We start from the raw sequence: 15,998 nt of genomic DNA on the forward strand, positions 1-15,998 counted from the left end.
GGGGCTCGGTGTTGTTTGGCAGATAATCCGTTGTCCCCCCCGGGGAGGGCTGTGGGTATAGCACGTTACTCCCCACTAATGATGCAAAGCATCCACTGGATAATGCTAAAAGCAGGTGTGAAATGTTTTCAGCCCTATATCAGTGTCCAGTAGGAAATTTCCCCATGGATGGACAAGTGTAGAACCAAGATGGCACCTAGAAGTGGAAACCTGGTGGAAGTACACAGCGGGGTAAGGCATAACACAGGAAATACAGATAGGGACTACAGTAGACACTCCCCATACAAAGTCAGACCCCGGAATACCGCGCAACAGCACTCGATCTGCCAGCAACAACATGAGGATCATTTTCCATACTGGGAACAAATGGGCGACCTGGAACACATACTAATGGCACACAAAAACCCTCAACTAGGAAGGTCATAGATGTTTCAACACTGCCCCCGCATATAACGAACATCCTTCAATGAATAAATAGGGTATACATGTTCTGGCTGTTTTATATTGACAATACAGTGGTGATATGTCCTACTGGGCCTTCTGAGGATTACTTAAAGCAGTTGCCAACCTGCAGCATACATCAATACCATTTGGGTTAATCGTAGTAAAACATGGGTTTCGAGCACAACATAATATGTGTAGTCAAACACACATCCCGTTTGGGGGAACATACAGCAGGGGTCACAACCACTGGCCAGATGGACACAGTCCAACATGTTCTACATTTTACATATGCACATTTGTGTCCATTGTAGGCCCCAAAAAATTTGTCCTTTGCAACGCCAACCGGTGCGAGGAAGACCAAGATGAACTACAGCCGTGACTAGGGCAAAACTACATTTTGCACCCCCAGCGTGTTCAAGGTTGATGACAACTGTCCATGAAATGCGGACATATGCACAGAAATCCACAGATTGTCGAGTCCACAGATGGCCAAATCCCATTCAGCACACATGGAGGATTTGCAATGGGTACTGTTTGCAGCCATGGGATTGGGGTATGCAGAAATGGGGTTGGAGATGATTGGCAGATGATCCATTGTCCCCCGGGGGGAGGGGTACAGAACATGCCTTACCCCCACCAATAATGACAATCATCCACCGGAGAATGCTACATGCAGCTGTAAAAACACCCCTACACCAGTGTCCAGTAGGCTTTTCCCCGGATGGAAAACGCACACAAGATGGCACCCATAATAGCAAACCTGGTGGAATCACACAGCTGTAGTAAGGCATAACACAGGAAATACAGATGGAAACAACAGTAGACACCCCCCATAGAAATCAAAGCCGCGAATCCCGCGCAACAGAAAACAAGCTGTCTTTTGGGGATCCCCCGCTTCCACCGGAACAAAAGGGCGACCTGTGGAACACATATTAATGGCACACCAACAACGACAACTAGGAAGGTCATAGTATGGTTAAACATGGCTTCCACCCATAAATAACATCCTTTCATGAATAAATAGGTTCTACTGTACCGCCTGTGTTATAATGGCAATACACTGGCGGATAGTTCAGAATGGGACCTCTGAGGATTCCTTAAAGCATTTAACCTAACAAGAACACCATATGGGTTAATTGTGGAAGGCACGGGTTCCGTAGCACTACAAAATTTGGGTAGGCCAGACATCCGCGACTGGGGAACATACAGCGCAGTCAAACCCACTGGCCGAATGGACACAGTCCAACATGTTCCACACTTTACATATGCACATCGGTGTCCATTGTAGGACCCAAACATTTCTCCGTGTTGGCAACAGGCCACGACCCAGAAGAGGTGACAGCCGTGACTACGCACAGGTAGTTTTGCACCACAAGCGTGTTCAAGTGTGATGACAAGTGTCCATGAAATGCAGGACATATGAATAGGACTCCCCCGGTTGCTGGGCCATAGACGTGCTCACATCCCATTCCGCACACATGAAGGATGTGCAATGGGTACTGTCGAGGGTTGCAGACATGGGATCGTGGGTATGCAAAAAAGGGTCTCGTGTGGGTTGGCAGATGATTCGTTGTCCCCCCGTGAGGGAGGGTGGCATACGCACTCGCACTAATAATGCCAATCATCCACCGGAAAATGCAGAATGCAGCTGTGAAATTTTACAGCCCTAAAAAGTGTCCAGTAGGCAGTTCCCATGGATGGACAAAGTACGCCAAGATGGCACCCATAGCTGCAAACCTGGGGAATCCCACAGCTGTTGCAAGCATAACCCAGGAAATACAGATAGGGACTACAGTAGACACTCCCCATACAAAGCCACCCCTAGATACCGCGATACAGCACTCAATCTGCCAGCACATAAATGGGGATCACCCCCCATACAGTGGAACAGATGGGTGACCTGTGGAACCATACCAATGGCACAATATCAACGCCAGCTGGGAAAGACATAGATGGTTAGGGCTCCCAAATGAAAGACATCCTTCAGTGAATTAATAGGATTGATGTCAATGACCATGGAAAACACCCAATCAAAAAAAAGACTGGGCACCCTATGGCCACAAACCATTTCACAATAGATGGAACAGTCAACTGAAACTTTTCCCAGACAGGTCACATATGGTATCCAAAGGTTCTTCATAACAATCCCCATCACCCGTGGGCCCCCGGGAGACAATAACATGGAAGCATCCAGGCTTTAAATATCCATTACACTTCCATTTGTCACTTTCTATGCGAAATGAACATGTAGCCACAGCATGAAAAGCACAGACGCACTGCTAACGACACAAAAATGTCAACATCTCAGAAAGCATCCTATGAACAAAAATATTACAAATATTTATGAAAAAAACAGAATGAAAGGGAAAAAAGAATTTTTCACCCAGTTCCAAAAAACAGCAGATTCTAAAATATTCACAAAAAAAATGTGATTTTTAACGAGTTCTTAGATCTCACATTGTTGATTGTGAACATTTTTGAATTTGCTTTTCTGAAAAAAGGGAAAGCAAAAACGCTGCATGAATAAACTGTTTAAAAAGAAGACTTGTGATGTGTCAACACATGCAGGTTGCATCTGTTTGTTTTTCACCTGTTTTCTTTGTATATGATATTGTACTATGCAATCCTCAACAATCAAGACCTAACAATGTATATGGAAGATATGCATAGCATATCACTGTAATACAACGGTACAGAACTAAAGAGTGGACAAATGTATGTTAACCCTACATCTGTATCTACACCATTCCTGTTGGTGTTTGCTCCACCTGCCCCCAAAAGATGCCTCCAGTTATCCATCGGTCAGCCCTGGTGTGGGGCCCAAACCCCTCCACCTACTAATCTATCTACATCCATTCTTCAGCATAGCTGAGGAGGTCCCTCCTGTGGTGTTATAATGTAGAGGGAAAAACACCGAATTAGACATGCCTTGTGATGTGCCCATAGCCGCCGAGGCATACGCCAATCCTGGGCTGCCCGGGGCCCCCCAGTAGGGCAACCTGTCTAGTAGGCGTGTAAAGGTATACCAAGATGGGTGCACCATGTGTTGTGGTGGGGGCGCCATGTAGCCCACAGCCTAGGGCAGGGGATGATGAAAGGGCCCCTGCCCGGGGGGTAGTACAGTCTGCGGGTTTGTTCAGACGCCCCCATGTAACGGGGTCCACAAGGATACCCATAGTGGCGACAGCTGCACACATGGCTATAGGGACACACAGATGCAAAAGCAGTTAGACAACACACACCATAAATACACACAAGGTGTATGGGGGGTACAGTGTCAGGACAGCAAGGATAGCTGTCTACCAAATCCAGCAGATGTTTTGAGGTGTTCTAAAAGGGGGTGCATGGACAATGTGTGGATATGAAACCCCAACAGTTATATGTGTCACCCGGGTAGGGATACATGGGAAGACAGCTGTCCATGGTGGGAAATGCCACAACATAGGTACATAGATATACAAAGAAAGAGATACAGACGGACACACCCCAGGCCCGCCAGTGTAATAAAAGCAGCACCCCATCACCCATAGAGGGTGCAGGGAGAACACGGGGGGCCCCACCAGCAAACAAAAGGCAGTAAGCTGCATGCCACCCACAAACACAAGGATGGCGCCATTTTAGGGGTTTTCAAACCCAAAGCCATATTTTAAAACCCCACGGGGACACACACACACAAGGGGAAAACGAGGGACCACCCCAATCCCAAACAAACGAAAACACGGGTATGAGCCTTACAGGAGCACCAGTACAGCACCAGCAGAGGCCTTACAGGGGGGTGACAACCATAAGGAAATGCTGGTGGGCCAAGGATTTTTTTGGCCCTAAAAGCATGTTCATGCAGACAGCGGGAAACACACACACACCCCCCCGGAAAGGGGCCCACCCGAACCCCCCTATCTACATGAACTCACAAGTATGAAGCATTTACAGAACGCTACCAAGTTTACTGAGCACAGCGCTGTAAAGGGGCATACTTAGGCTGGTGACATCCCCCGAAGACAATAGCTGGCAATAGCCAAGGTATGTGTTCCCGTCTAAAAGCATGTTCTTTGGGAAAAGGCAGCGGGAAACACACACACACACACAACCACACACACCCCCGGAGGGCCGGGGGAACCCAACCCTTCTACATGAACTCACTACAGTATGAAGCATTTACAGAACCCCTACCAAGTTTACTGAGCAACCCTGTCAGAGGCATACTTCTAGGCTGGTGACATCACCGAAGACAATAGCTGGCAATAGCCAAGGTATGTGTTGCGCCCTAAAAGCATGTTCATTCAGAGGCAGCTGGAACACACACACACACACACACGGAAAGGGGCCCGGAGCCAACCTACGCCTATCTACATGAACTCACTACAGTATGAAGCATTTACAGAACGCTACCGAGTTTACTAGAGGCTGTCAGAGGCATACTTCTAGGCTGGTGACATCCCCCGCAATAGCTGGCAATAGCCAAGGTATGTTTTGGCTAAAAGCATGTTCATTCGAGAGGCAGCTGGAAACACACACACACACACACACACACACACACACCCCCCGGAAAGGGGCCCGGAGCCAACCACGCCTACATGAACTCACTACAGTATGAAGCATTTACAGAACGCTACCGAGTTTACTGAGGGGCTGTCAGAGGCATACTTCTAGGCTGGTGACATCACGAAGACAATAGCGGAATAGCCAATTGGGGGAAAAGCATTTTCGCAGACACAAACACACACACACACACACACACACACACGGAAGGGCTGGGAGCCGAACCTACGCCTATCTACATGAACTCACTACAGTATGAAGCATTTACAGAACGCGCTACCGAGTTTACTGAGCAGAGCGCTGTCAGAGGCATACTTCTAGGCTGGTGACATCACCCACAAGACAATAGCTGGCAATAGCCAAGGTATGTGTTGGGCGCCTAAAAGCATGTTCATTCGCAGAGGCAGCTGGAAACACACACACACACACACACACACGGAAGGGCCGGGAGCCGAACCTACGCCTATCTACATGAACTCACTACAGTATGAAGCATTTACAGAACGCGCTACCAAAGTTTACTGAGCGGGCGCTGTCAGAGGCATATTTTAGGCTGGTGACATCCCCCAAGACAATAGCTGGCAATAGCCAAGGTATGGGGGCCCTAAAAGCATGGCAGAGGCAGCTGGAAACACACACACACACACACACACACACACACACCCCCCGGAAGGGCCGGAGCCGAACCTACCCTATCTACATGAACTCACTACAGTATGAAGCATTTACAGAACGCTACCAAAGTTTACTGAGCAGAGCGCTGTCAGAGGCATATTTTAGGCTGGTGACATAAAGACAATAGCTGGCAATAGCCAAGGTATGTGGGCCAAAAAGCATGTTCATTCGCAGAGGCAGCTGGAAACACACACACACACCCCCGGAAAGGGGCCCGGGGAACCGAACCTACCCTATCTACATGAACTCACTACAGTATGAAGCATTTACAGAACGCTCCCGGTTTACTGAGCAGAGCGCTGTCAGAGGCATATTTTAGGCTGGTGACATCACCAAGCAATACCCAATAAATGGGGGCCCAAAATGTTCATTCGCAGAGGCAGCGGGAAACACACACAAACACACACACTCACTCACACACAAAAAGGAAGGGCCGGAGCCAACCTACGCCATTCTACATGTACTCACTACAGTATGAAGCATTTACAGAACCCCCTACCCAGTTTACTGAGCTGAGCGCTGTCAGAGGCATATTTTAGGCTGGTGACATCACCAAGACAATAGCTGGCAATACCCAAAGGGTTTGTGGGCGCCTAAAAGCATGTTCATTCGCAGAGGCAGCTGGAAACACACACACACACACACACACACACACACACACACACACACACACACAAAGGGCGGAGACGAACCTACCCTATCTACATGAACCACTACAGTATGAAGCATTTACAGAACCCCTCCGAGTTTACTGAGCAGAGCTGTCAGGAGGCATACCCCACGGGTGGTATCATTTGCAGAGGCAATGCGCCCGATCGAATTATGTCAGAGGAGTCACGCAGCCTGTTACCATCCCAAGGTCCCGACAGTAACACGTTAGTGCTGCAGTCGGGAATCCCAAGTAACTACTGATCAGTACATCACTGCCTACGGGGCATGCTCAGACACTTAGACTGGCACGGGGCAACATGCATAAAATGGTGCGGCATGGGTGGCGGAATGTGGACCGGGGTTTTCCAGCCACAAACAGCAACCTGGCCATGCCACAGACGGGCGGGGGGATACAGGCATGCACCCGGGTATAACTGCAGTGGGCGGTGTGCACTGTGCTGTGTGTCTATCTACACAGCTGCCTACTGGGCATGCTCAGACACTTAGACTCGGCACAGAGCAGACATGCATAAAATGGTGCGGGCAGGGGTGGCGGAATGTGGACCGTGTGTGTCCACCCAAAAACAAACCCGCCATGCCACAGACATGGCCGTTGCAGGGGAATATCTAGGTGCAATTAACCATGGGTAGGACTGGCCTACATTTTGGCATGCTACAGACAACCCTCCCAAACACAGGATACCTGCACAGATGTCCTGAGGACACTGGTGAGTGTGCTCCCCACAACAGCACCTTTGGGTGACATGAACCACCCATACATAGACTGGGAACATTACCCATGGCACAACACACTACGCCAGTCCCAGGTGTTCTCACACCTGGCCACTGTTAAACAGCCATGCACCATACACACTGGGGGGATGTCTAAGTTCTGCCCATCACACATGGTGAGGATATGCCCCACACAGGATGTACAGCCCTCAATGGTGATGCCAGACCATATAGTGGATCCACTGGTCATCCACATCCTGCACCCAACACCGCATGGGGACCTAAGTGATGACCTCCCCACAACAAACCACACACATCATAGACCGGTGTGGTACCCTGTCCTCCATGCCAGTGTTGAACACAGGCCAGACTGCCAACCACCAAATGCCTTCTCTGAGCCCCCCATGCATGTCTGCACCAGGCAACATGATAACATCAGGACCTTGTCCACCACGGGGGCACATGGTGTGGTGGACCCCAGCCACTGACAAGCTGTACATCAACAGTTGGAGCTAATACATGACAGAGCAATGTCAGTACCAGGGAAACCATCTCCCATACATAGGCCCCCAAAGGGCCACACATACAATCATCCACGGCCGGTGGGAGTGGTACTGCAGAGGGCACATGAGACAACCATAGGGCCTTCCCTAACTGTGGTAAGGACATGGTTGGGGCACAGACTGCCGGAAATGGTCCAGAATGGTACAACGGTCACTGCACCCACAGACATTGTCTACAAACCAGCGGACATGTTCCATGCATACACCCCCACCCCCCAAGAGGGGACATATCCATCCCACCAGAGTGTAGCCTCCAAAACATCCCCTATGGCCTGGGTGATCCATATTTTATGGCGGTTGACACAGCACCAATGGGCACCGATGGTGTCCCTGGCTGTGTGCTACCCATCCTCATTGAGGCCCTCGACCCACACATGAGGCCACTGTGTCATGTTAGCCTTACTATGGGCTATGTCCCCGATGGATGGCATATGGCATCTGTGGTACTGTAGACAGCCACACCCTATCAGCTTGACAAGCCTTGTCTGCAAAGCTGTGGGGAGGTCCATACAGGTGCCCATGGATACAGACAGCGTGTACAGCCAATACCGGGAAAATACCCACAACAACATAGTCAAGGGTGGATCCTGCCTCCCCAAACCCGCTCGCCTGTCTGGAGTGGTCACCAAGGCCATTGATGGGGATGGGTTTGCACACAGTACCATGACCTGGTGGGATTCAGAGACACCCACATGGGACTCATGGAAAGGCTTGCCAGCATCATGTGGGGACATATGTCACCCGATGGTTCTCAGAAAGGTTGGAGGTCACACCACACAGGGTTGGTGTTCCTGGTGCCGTGTCACACTCATATCTGGTCTCCAGTGGAGGCGCACAGGGCTCAGTCCTGGCCCCTGCCATGGGATTCGACCTTCCAATGTGCATGCAATCATAGGGGATTGTGGCAGACAAGGTATGCAGATGCTACACCGCCACCATACCCAACACCCCATGTGACACGGGCATCCACCTAGGGCGCATAGACATGGATAACTGGTGCCAGAGCCATGGCCTGCTGCTACATGCCAGAGAAGGTGCAGACCTACCCAGGGGAAGGAAGGCCCCTGTAACATGTAGGTGGTAAGCCATTCAAAATGGTGGACATGTTCATGGAAATGGGTACCACACCTGTCGGTAACCTCTGTCAACCCACACAATGGCAATGTGGGGGTGAAGGCATTCCATTGAGGCCACCTGGTCTGGAAGGAATCGCATCCACATCAGGGGTGTTCATTGTACCCTGTACACATCACACACCAACAATGACTGCGAATGGCACATCTGGCCTGTATCTAACCCGACACCTGCAGCACTCGGAAGGACCACAAACTTTCCCCCCGGGATGACGGTGCTAGGACATGTGTCACAAGCTGCACACCGGGGGGCTCCAGCTGTATACCTTCCCAGCACATCTGCTCTGTGGTGATCTGTGCCTGGCATACACGGCCATGTCCGACCTGGGTGACATGGGCATATTCCCCCCCTAGGCTCCAGGCAAACACGGGCACAAAGGGCTGTCAGACACCTCACCACAAAGATGAGTGGGATGCTGGGGAACAGGGTCAACGGCCAGAGACCCCCACCGGAGAGGAGTGCCAGCCCATGTGGAAAGGCCCTGACTGCCTTGTCCAGGAGTACTCAAGTGTGGATGTGTGAACATAGTTATGGGGCCAGGCATCATCCGTGTGTCAGTGCTGGGCAGGGACTGGGGACTGATGGATGTGGCATCCCATCCTGGGGTGTTAGCAGCCCACACAGTCATGCTAGGTCCCACATGTCGGGGCACATAGCCTGGTATGTACATGTGCCGCCTATGTAGGGGTCCATGCCAGTTTGGGGACCTGTCTATGCTGATGTTGCCAGACATGCCTGTGGGGACCCCATGACTACACGGGGGAACTAATAACAGTGCTCCCAGTAGGCACATGCAAGTACACCATCATTGTCATACGGGGTTTAAATGAACCAACATGGTGCTAAAATGTAACCACCACCCTACTGTGTACACAGATCAATCCATGCTGCACCTGTCCCCCATGGTATGTCTGCTGCATGATGTCAGTGCACAACCCACATCACATACACACCTGTCACCAGCCATACACACACACCACAACATACACACCACCTACTTTGCGGACACAGCTATCACATACACCTCTCACTATCATCTCCACCTTGTGCATCAGAATATGTTTGCATAACCGGGACCAATGGTGTAGCTCACAGTTTCGGCAGAGACTTCATCATATGCACAGGGTGATATTTTGAAAGGGATGGGCTGTACCAATGGATGACATCATGTGTGTTGTAAGGGCCTGTGCATTGACTGGGCATGACTGTAGATTGCATGTGGATGTGGTGGAGCCCTACAGTTTGTTTGCTGTGTGTGGGTTTTGTGTACAAGTTCAGTCATCTGTGATGCCTACACGGGTATGCTTGCAGCCCCAGACTGTACAGTGCAGGTGTTACGGGTCACTGTGTCCGTGGCGGGGCCCGCCTGCCTGGGGTCGCACGGGCACTACCGGTGGAGGTACAGACTGTCCACTCTCCGATGTCACATGTCCGCTGGAAACGGCCCCCCCGCCGCCCAGGGCCACGCCCACGTGGCCTGCTTTTCCTTTTGGTTGGGGTAGTAGCAGCTGCACTGCTGCTGCTACCAGCACTGTGTGGGGGGGCATGGGAGGTGGCACGCCCCTGACCTGCACCGTTTGGGGTTCTGGCCCACACCCACGGGCCCCATGCCTCACCCCTACCTGGGGTTCCAGCACAGACAGCTCACGCTCACGGATGGCCGCCTCGGGCGAGGATCCCAGCCATCTCACCCAATCTCCTATCCAGTACATCGGCAAGATGCTGTTGGGCATTCGCCAATGACTGGATGTTGTCATTCAAGGAACGGATTGCAGACCTCTGCAGCCTCTGCCCTTCCGGTTCTGCCCGGACGCGTGCCTGTGGCCATTACAGTCTGGAACATGCGCTGGTTATACCAGCTGCTGCACCCTGGGCAGGTGTATGTCAGGGGGCTCCCCACGAGCAGCACCTGCCACATGCCTGTGTGGCACTGCACCAGTCATTCACTGGCAACATCGGGGACCACACCTTCTGCAGCCACCACACATTCCTGCTCGGTGCCAACAGACGCTGACTGACCGTCATCCATGGGCAATTTTTGGGATGTGTCGGCATCTGAACCGTGTGCAGGGATGAAGGGACGTAAGTGTGCCGTTCTCCAATGGCAGAGTGTGTGGCTGTGGCCACCCCGCCTGTGCCTCATGCACATGGTCATCAACACTAGCATCTGCGGGGACACTAGCTCAGATGGGCAGGAGGGGAACTCACCTACAGCACCTGTCAATACAAAGACATACCCCACAACAACACACACACACACACACACACACACACACACACACACACACACACACACACACACAGACACATCATGCATGTGATGTTGCAGGTGGCATGCAGCATTCCCCCACAGACCAGTGAATGCAGACCAAAATTCATAGTGGCAGTATGCACACTGCCCTTGGGGACACTACAACAGGCAGGTGTCTTTAGTAGGCATGCAGTACACACATTCATGGTAGTTTGCATGCATCACCGTGATACACCGGGGGCACGGCGAGTTGACACACATGGCTGCCCAAAACTATGTCATGTACACGCAAACATGTGCGGTATCATGTGGACATGTGACAATGGTGTCCCAACACATGCACCACATCTCAACGGCTGCCACAGTGCAGTGTTATGTGTTCAGTCTACAGATACAATGTATGAGTAACAGGGATGTCTGTGCAGGTGGGTTGGGGTGAGCTGTTACTGCTGTACAGTGTGGAGTGCAGGCACTGTGCCACTGGACAGAAGCAGGACACAGGTATGTTTCTTTTGGTGCGTGACCTGGACGCATTACATTGCCATGTCTGACAGTTCAGCTGCTCAGCAGCACATATATTTGGGCATGGTGGCACCTGTAGTAGCTGTGGACAGGCATTCCATGTCACTGGTGTACACATCGGGTGTCCAGGGGTCCACTACAGTGATGAGCCCCCTATGTGTGTACAGGGTGCAACGTGAATCCCACTGTGGATGTACTTTTGGCAACATGCCTGTAGGTATCCCATGGCCTTGTCTGTCTGGGTGAGTGAGAATTGTGTGTGGTGGGCATCGTGCACAGGGCCCTGTGGTGGCCCAGGTCACATACAACCATAGTAGTCTGGGGTCACATTCCCCACGGATATGGGGGGGACGTTGTCGCATAGGTCATGTCAGGGGGAAAACGTTGCATGGGACAAGGGGCCCTGTCACAAGGGGGCACCCCTGCAGGGGGATAGGTCACATTGGTAACACCTGTGCTCTGGCCAGATCACAGCTCACTATGTGGTACTGTGTGCATACTGCAGAGGCATACCAAAGCATACCACACATGCAGCCATTGTGGAACACCTAAACCCTTGTATGCATAGCTGACTGCACTAAACACCAATAGGTTGTGTGGTGTCATGCCACCCACGCAACGGTTGTATCTACTGTACATGGGTGTGTGTGTGGTGGTGCAACCTGTATACCGTGACTCCCCACAGGTGTGCATGTCATGCCTGGGCACATGGGGAATATCAAACACCATATCATGCCTTTGACTAGCAACAGACTTACCTGCAAAAGACCCTTGCGCACACCAGACCCTGTAAAGGAATGACACAAAGGTATACACATTATCCATTACTATACAGTCAGCACTGTGCATGTCACATCATGCATCTGTGAGTTGCATTGCTATGCACATGTCTGGTAACACAACATAGCATACTGTAGTATGCATCTTGTGTGGCCATATACCCGGCATGTGTTGCTATATTATGTGTTGTACTATGACACCCACCCCCCTTATCATACAAACATGCAACACTGACTTACCAGGCAGCTCCACCCCATAGTTTGCAAAACACCCACCTCCACGATGGATGCAAGAGTTTTTCGTGTTGTTCTGGGTGTCCCAGACTGGCCAGGAGCTCCTCCTGGCTGTGAGTGGGGCTTTTGGGGGCCCACCACCTGTCCCACGTTGTTGTCTGGCGATTGCAGGGGACGCTGTCTTGCATGCCGGATCAGGTCTGTGCAGTCCCTGCGGATCTGCTGGTAACTGCGGTTGTGTCCGCCCAGGCTGTTCACCCTCCTGCACATCTCCTCCACATCTCCTCTCTTCCTGTGTGGCACATTTAATAGGATGTCATGATTTGTATGGAGGTATGGTTATCACCTCATCCTCCTGCGGGTGAATGCGGAGGGCGTGGCATTATCTGTAAGACATAATGATGGTGGCAGGTCAATTACACTGCTTTCTGGCCTTTTGGGAAAAACATTGCTATGACATGTACAACATCTGCACAGTAATCTGTGAAAAGGGATCATGGCAGTGACACAGCCGATGTGTTGGCTTCACACCATTGAGCAGTGGGTGTCACATCATATCTGTGTGCCACCCCCTCACACTGTACACCACCATGTAGATGTTAGCCCTTGGCATGTGTACCTGGCTGCACCTGTGTCCATATCAGTCGGCATAGGTCCCCATGTGACCCCGGGGCTACTGTCCACCTGGACGCTGTGTATATGTCACTACACATCACACCTGTAGCCATTGTGAAGCCCGCAGTGGCACTGTACACATACACATGGACACCTGCACATGCATGTGTTGTGCCATGTACATCCACACAGCACTGTACGGGTGTTGGACAACTTGCCACAGCTCACCTGTGTTGCCCTGTGATAGACATGGGCAATGTGTAACCATGACACATTAGCAGGAAAGGCCATGCATAGCATGTACACACACATTGTCCAGAGCCCCACAGCACCTGTAACACCACAGGGTGCATCACCGCCACATTACTGCTTTTTGGTTGATAGTGAGAGTGCCTTTTGTCCATTGCACCATGTAGGACTGTGATAGCTCATGCAGCCTTGCTGGGCAGGGCTGCATGGTATGGCAGGGTATGCCACCTACATGGCACTGGGGTGATCCACCTGGGGTTGACTTATTGGCAGGGTGGCTGTCCATTCCATATGTCATTGCTATGTGTATATGGACATTCAACATGTCTATCACCATGGTGTGGACACTGGCCTCAAGCAAGGTATGCTGCACACTGCTTGCTGAGGGTGTGTCAGGTGCATGCAGGTATCACACATCCATGCATACACTGTAACCCTGGCAGGTGCTATGTGCTGTGATATTGATCAACACAGTGCTGTATGTGGACACACACGGCTATCCCGCACATGGATGGTTGCCTGCACTGATGTGGGTACCACATATGTGTACATCCAGTGCCTGCTGCCACCCCATGTCTGCTGCTGCACCACACCGCCATCCCTCCCTCTGTGAATGTGGTGTTGGGCACAGCATAGGTATCCATGTATGGGGACAGGGATGTTCACATAGCAGGGTCACTGAGGGTTTTGTCATCTGACCATACACATGACGCCCCCCTCAAAATACAACCCATTCATATTGTTGTTCAAAAAGTGACACAGCTATACTGCTATGCCGGAGACATTCACAGCCATACATACACAGATGCATGCACGCCATCTGTGGCATGGCCGGGACTATTGGTGTGGTTGGGCACATAACGTGTTTGACGGGTGGCGAACCTACTGTGCACATGTCTACGGTAAGCCTGTTTACAGTAGGCATCTGTGATGTGCTGTGCAATATCATATCTGCACATTTGGTTGGTGTCCATCGGTCCACGGGCCAGTGGTGGGACACACAGGGATGTTGCTGAACATATATGCATGCAACCCTGTACAGCTGGGCTAGCCTCTCAGATGCTCATGTGTCAGGGAACACCGTACACCATGTGGTTGTGGTCTGCCCCCCTCCATCCCCTTTGTGGGTTGCTATCATCCCACCCCTTTCCTTGTATTGTATGTTCAGGCTATGCACCTATGTGGGGCTTGTGGGCATGCAATACGATACTATTGCCTTTGCACCCATCACAGACAATGTCACACAGGTACCCCGGGCACCCTCCCCACAGCTTGTTGTCGGAAATCACATGTGGAACACACATAACACATCTCCTGTGGGACATGGTCAATTGTAGGGGCATGTCCAGCAGTCACATGCCACAGCTACCCCTACATGACGGCTATGCAGGACATGTGGCTGTACAGCTACTGTCACATGTAAAAGCAATGCCCCCTACCTACATCACGTGGTACTACCTTGGGGATGTGCCCGCATCCATGCTATGGCCATAGATGACAATTGTACATCAATATGTGCAACATACCTCATTGGGGTTGTCATTTCACATGTTCCAGTGTCAAGCATTGTTTGTGTCTGTTGGTCATTGTTGTGCATGGTTTACATGGCTGAAGGGACTGTGTGATTCCAGGTACTTCATTGGGCTACCAGCATTGTACATTTCCACAGCACATTCCAGCCATCATGTAGCCATCTTAGATGACAGTGGGAGGTGTTCCGCCATGTGCACATATGTGACTGACACACATTGTCAGGACTGGGTTCTGACTGCTGTGGATGTGTGTAATGGTGTTGACACCATGACTGCCCAGATGGTGTCATCTGGATGTGTAACATTCACAACACACACCTACCTTCACATAGCAGCACATCGCCCCACAATGGACATTCCTGCATGAACACTGTGTGCAGTATGGCTGTATGACCACTGCATGTACCACTGGTGCCACCAGCATGGCTGCCAACAGCAGTGTGTATCCTGTGCAAACATGGGTTACACCCGTCACAACACACCTGTGTCAGATGGCCCTGTAGTGGGTGACAGTGCAGTTCCACACATCATGTAACAGTATACATCGCACCAGTATGTTGCAGACATGTGAACGTGTGCTACTCAACATATGCACCATGACACATCACCTGGTACACCGTGTCTGCCTTGCCACCTGCTATTGTGACCACCCTGTGATGACATTGTACAGGCCACATGGATTGGGACATGTGATGGCTCAATGGTGAATTAACCCTCCGGGGGGTGTGTCTAGCCAGGTGTCCAGTAGCCAGTGGTCTGCACAGGGATACTGTACATTGGCCTACTCTGTCACTGGGACTGTTGACTATGGTCATACTGTACTTATGCAGGCATGTGGTGTTTGTCCAGTCTGACAGTCGGTTCCCCCCAACCCCCCCAACCCCAAAACCGGGGGGGCCCCCCACCCCAATGAACCCCCTTGGGAGGAACATCTTTTTCCTTAAAGGGGTGGGGCAGCCCACCATGTTTAAAACCCCCTCCTTTCCAACAATGGCCTATGGCTGCCCCTGGGGGGCCCCCCCGGTTTTTTGTTTTGTTCACATGGTTCCTTTGTCCCTTTTTCCCCCGGGCCCCCGGG

Source organism: Protopterus annectens, chromosome 2.part1 (genome assembly GCF_019279795.1).
Source record: "Protopterus annectens isolate FY-2018-M chromosome 2.part1, PAN1.0, whole genome shotgun sequence".
Classification (NCBI taxonomy): domain Eukaryota; kingdom Metazoa; phylum Chordata; order Ceratodontiformes; family Protopteridae; genus Protopterus; species Protopterus annectens.